The sequence below is a fragment of the Mytilus californianus genome, unplaced genomic scaffold (genome assembly GCF_021869535.1).
Source record: "Mytilus californianus isolate M0D057914Y unplaced genomic scaffold, xbMytCali1.0.p SCAF_4, whole genome shotgun sequence".
Lineage (NCBI taxonomy): Eukaryota > Metazoa > Mollusca > Bivalvia > Mytilida > Mytilidae > Mytilus > Mytilus californianus.
Genome location: NW_026262690.1, coordinates 69,351,492 through 69,357,248, shown reverse-complemented (window position 1 = coordinate 69,357,248; position 5,757 = coordinate 69,351,492).

Genomic DNA, 5,757 nt, shown 5'->3' with positions numbered 1-5,757 from the left:
AAGTATGTTTCAAAAAAGTGTTATGTAAACTGAAACTAATTATATATATATATATATAACAGCCAGTCAAGGTCGTTAAACACTTCCAGTAGTAGTAGCATATATATATATATATATAAATAGTAGTTATGGCAGATGGGAAGGAGTGGGGGGGGGGGGGGAGGTCTAAATCAACCTATAGAATTGTTAAATTTAGAATTGTAAAATCAGAGACATATATACACAGAGATGTGTATATATGTCTCTGGTAAAATGAAGTGACTGTGGATACCATGCCAGAGACATATATACACATGTTCATATGTCTTTGACCATGCTAATGTCTAAAATATAAATAATGGTTCACTGACTATTTTTAAAGATATATCGATACTCCGTTCAAAGCTCTTCAAAATTGCCAGATTTTGTAAAGATTTTACCAGATGTATATTACTTGTATATGTCTATTTATTTTAGTAAGAATTCATAGTTCATAGAAAACCCAATTTTGTGAAGATAGTAAGAAAACCTAAAAAATAAAATGTTTAAATAAATTATGACAAGATAGCTCTTAATGACGTGCTTTCAGAAATTCAGAAAAAGAAATATAGAAGTAACGGAAATCTTTTTCATATTACAAAACCAAATAGGTAAATTTTATGATAATGTTGTGATCAATCAATTCCGATCAGTATGAGATAGTTGTGTGTGAAAGGCTGAATAAAAGCAGTTATATTGTATATCTTTTTTTTCCTAAGTTATGTTTCATTTTCCCGTCTTTGCGTCTTGTGATAATAGGTTTATACAATAATTTGAGTTTGAGTTGGAATTTGAATTATAAATTCCTACCTGAGACTACAATAACACAGATGTGTTATAGTAGTCACTGATGCGTTATACTGAGTAGTCGCAGATTCCTTTAGAGAGATTCTTTTGTATAAAAAAAGAAGATTAATTAAGTATCCGATTTACCAAAAAATGTATCACAGATAAAACATTCTGGATTTGAAGAAACAGTCGAAATAGTACGATTTCAAAGTCGACCAAAATGGCGTAATTAAGACTTAACCACATGTGTAAAGAGTTTTCTTTTCAGACGAAGAACAGAAATATCGGTAGATGATACCTACTGACTACGGTTTACTGGTGAAAGGGAGGAATCACATTTTTTTCCATATTTAAGGATTATTTCTTCGCTTTAAATGTGGATATAAGTATGTTTAAGGGCATACGATACAGTTTTGATCCCATGGTGATTTTTTTACGAAAATTTGCATACAAGCTATGTTTATCCTAGTAAATTCAAATATGTTATTAAAAATATTTATTTATGTGCCTGTCCCAAGTCAGGAGCCTGTAGTTCAGTGGTCAATGGCATTTAATTAGACCGTTGTAAAGATGTGCTGTATCCCTTGACCATCCCGTATTAACTTGGACAATCCCCTATTACAATCGAGCACCCAGCCATTTTGAAAGGGGATCCAACCTTCGGAACACCATGAAACGTTTACAAAATTAAAAAGAAAAGAAAGAAAATCGAAAAAAAGCGAGTCTAACCCCTGGAAAACCCCTGGATTAGCCATAGTGTTAAATGGGACTAATACAATTATAGCTATTGTCTAAGGTCGACGTTAACAACTAAAATAAGCAGATAAGGATTCATTTTTACATATAGAAATAAGGAGATGTGGTATGATTGCCAATGAGACAACTATCCACCAAAGTTTAAAATGAAGTGGATGTAAGCTATTATAGACAACCGTACGGCCTTCGACAATGAGAAAAACCCATACCGAATAGTCGGTTATAAAAGGCCCCGACATGAAAAATATGAAACAATTCAATTGAGAAAACTATCGGCCTAATTTATAACAAAACAATTTACGAAAAACAAATATGACAGACATGAACCAACGACAGCCACTGAACTATACAGGCTCCTGACTTGGGACAAGCACATAAAGAATGTGACGGGGTTTAAACATGTTTGTGAGCGCTCAACCGTCCCCTAACCTGGGACAGTGGTTCAACAGCACAACATAAGAACATACTACAAAAATCAGTTGAAAAAGGCTTAATTCATCAGGTCGATACAAAGAAAAACATCAAACAAACACATGTCAACAATCATAATTTGATATATCATAGATATATTTGGCTTCAGCCTTGATATCCTGACTGACATAGTATTTGTAATATTTGCATATATGTTCGCCCGTATTTTTCAATAGACAGTTGACTTTCTTATGCGAACCAAATTCACCGACTTATTCCTTTATTCATTTGAGACAGACTTTATACACTGATGTCTTTATAGAAGCTAGCATTGTTCTGTTACTTCATTTCACTATATGAATGATGTCTCCGGCCTCACTGAAAAAATAAAGGTGCAGTGTTGACTTTTTGATAGCATCTATCCAATTGCCTTTAAATAAAAGATATGATATGATGCATATCGACCAGAGAACAATGACGTGGATATATACAACTATTGATCACCGAAAGACAACTACTGAATTACAAGCCCCTGACTTGGGACAGGTACATACAGAGTGGCGGAGTAAAACATGTTGGTTTAACCCTATCACTTGGTTTTTACCATAAAGGGTGTTGGTTTTCTCACTTGAACTGTGTTTTTATTACACGGTATAAAAGTTTTTATTCATTGATGAAGGCCGTAATGTAACTTATGGTTGTTTACATCCACGTCATTTGGTTTCTGATTGATAGTTGTCTCATTGGCAAACATACCACATCTCCTTATTTTTATATAAATACATACATTGACAGTGCACAACATGAGAACAAACAATACAAATCATTTGGAAAAGCCTCGACTAATCAGAAAGTCACTATACACACACACAAAGTGAAACCTACCAAAAAGACAAAGAACATAAGGTACCGAAAAGTTTGCTCACATTTACGAAATGTTTGTCGAAAACCAATCCAATGCTCACTGACAAATAAACAATGTTCTCACAGAATCAACAAGAGCTGGTAGTGGAGGAGATCTTAAAAATACTCAACACCCTTTCCTCAGCCATAACTTATCTGCGTGATATGGGCAAGTAAGGAAATTTGGGAGGATCCAGGAAAGCTAACAGAAGGTCCTTGATAGATTGTCTACGTTCCTAATCCGGTATCAACATCTCAAGACGATAATAGAAGAACTATACCAACCCGAAAGTTAAGTCCGTAGAGGAAAAGTATGGAGATCACAAGAGGAACTCAAAGACAGTAAAACAAGGTTCTGAAACATTTTAAGGTTAAAATTGTAGTGTAAAATTCAATTTTCCAGTCCTAGAGTTTAAAAAGTGCAAGAGGACGTTTTCTTGTTAAGCGATATTGTTAGTTTAATACCGAAGATGGTGCACACAAGCAATATATTGCTTACACATACAAAACCATGAATGAACTAAAAGGTTGAATATATAATGTATCATACGATGCTAACGGGGTTGTTCGAACGTCATTCAGAGGCATTAAATCTTCTAGGATTGAATTTAATGCTTATTTGTATACTTGTTTATTTCTACACCAAACCAAATACATAGATTTATGACCACTTTACAACTGACCAGGTATAATATATGATACGCTAATTCAGAAGGACATTGATTTATCACCAGGTTTAATCATGATGACCGCAAGTACTTCTGATAAAAATCTCATGGTACATTGTCACTTATTTGAATCATTTATTTCACCCTGATTGCAGTCAATTTTGATTTAAACGTATCATGTTTTATTTTATCTTTTTGTTAAGTGGGAAGTTTTTGTTATGTCAATTATATAACTAATTGATAGTGAAACTACAGCAGTTAAGCGCCACTGTAAATCTTTGTTAGATCCATATATATATAGTTTTAATAAGCACATTTAAAATAGAATGAAATCCCAAATTTTCTAGTTATGGTCTTGTCTCTCTGCAAGATGTCTCCAGGGAACTCAAAATAATTACTTTTAATCAAGATGAAGAATAGCAATAAAACGCTGTTCGGAAGGCGTTTTCTTTACTGATTTTAATAGAAAAATGCTGTCATATCATATGCTCTTTCATGTTCCTTTCACGACCTTATATGATCTTTGTATACGTGTGTATTTTTAAAATACTATCGCGAAATTGAGTACACTTCTTCCTATTTTATTGGTGTGACTGTCTGTTGTGATTGTTTTAATGTATTCTGCATTTCATAACTTGCCTTTAGTAACACTTATTTACACCCGTTATTATATTCAATTTACTATAACCATTGTTTTAAAATTATTAAAAACAAGGTATTATCAAAGTAAAAGTGAAATAGAATACTGGTCTACATAAAAATATTCTTTAAAAAAAAACCCAGTCAAATTCACTTGTGTACTTTAAATTTAAAAGTATAACAGAATCAATTTATGAACTCTCGGGGCCACCTCGATCCTTTTGTGCTAGGATTGAGCAGCTGAGATATCCAATACCCCACTCTTTTCGTATATGAAAAATACATACCGTTTCACGATTTTTTTTTACAAAATATAGCTATATATAATGATTAATCTATTTCATGGTGAAATAAATAGATTTTACAAATATGTGATGCATTTTCGACACTGGTTTTAATTAAATCTGTAAACAAAATCGTCATTTGATTAGTTTCAGATACAAAGGTTTAATCAGTTACCTTTTCATATATTTTATCTTATTTTTTCGACCTTATCATAATCATGAAGATGGAAATAGTGACACATTCCAGTAAAAAGAGATTTAAGGGACAGAATAATGTAAACCAATCGCTTGTTTCTCAGACTGATGACACGTCTTGATGTTTATTTACTTTTTTTTCCTTTCATTTTGATATTTATTGTTGACTTATCTTATCGACCCTATCCTGGTGCAATTTTATCACAAGACATTTAGAGTGGTTTCCCTTATATTGATTTTTTTTATCTCGTCTGTTTCTAACTTTCCACAATTCGTGTGTTCCTAACTGAAACTCATAAGAAAATATGAACAATCGTGACTAAAGTAATGTGTGGAAATTATTTGCAACAAAATAGTCAATCATTCTTGAATCAGATTCAGCTCTGGTTATTTTATTCATTTTCTCTTGTAATATAAGAAAAAAAATGGAATGTCTGTGCTGTCCAGCGATGGTGGACAAGCTTTAACCTTACTAAATTTCAACCCTGCCTGATCAAATTATTTCATATTACTTGATGAAACCGAAAGTAATTTCATGCGGAATTAACTCCTTCTGGCCTCTATAGTATGAAGAAACATATATTTAATTTTGTTCTCTATAACTACAGACAATTTGTTGCTTTTAAAGTTTAGCTTTTGAGGGTAACTTTTAGGGCTGAAGATGTAAACTATATATGAAGTTTGGTTTTACCTGTAGAAAACCTATTTTAAAAGGGATAGCACATCCTAATTTTTACGGAGATGTTGTTTACGGAGCCCGGAAATTTAGATCATGTACGATCCGGGTAAACTTATCGATCCTTTAAATAAACTTATTCTAAAAGGTTACCAATTCAACACTGTAATTATATCTTTGATTATTGTTCTAATTGGTATTAATATTAATATTGATTTTATTATCAGTAACAGGAGCGGATCCAGGATTTAAGGTTAGGGGGCGCAAACTTAAATTTTTTTGAGGTAAAATTACCGAAATATTCTTTATTAAGCTGAGGACAACACATGCTTTGCAAATTTTAGGGGGGTGCACGCCCGCCACGCCCCCGCCTGAATCCACCCCTGAGTAAATCAAAATCAAACTAAATTATCTTTTA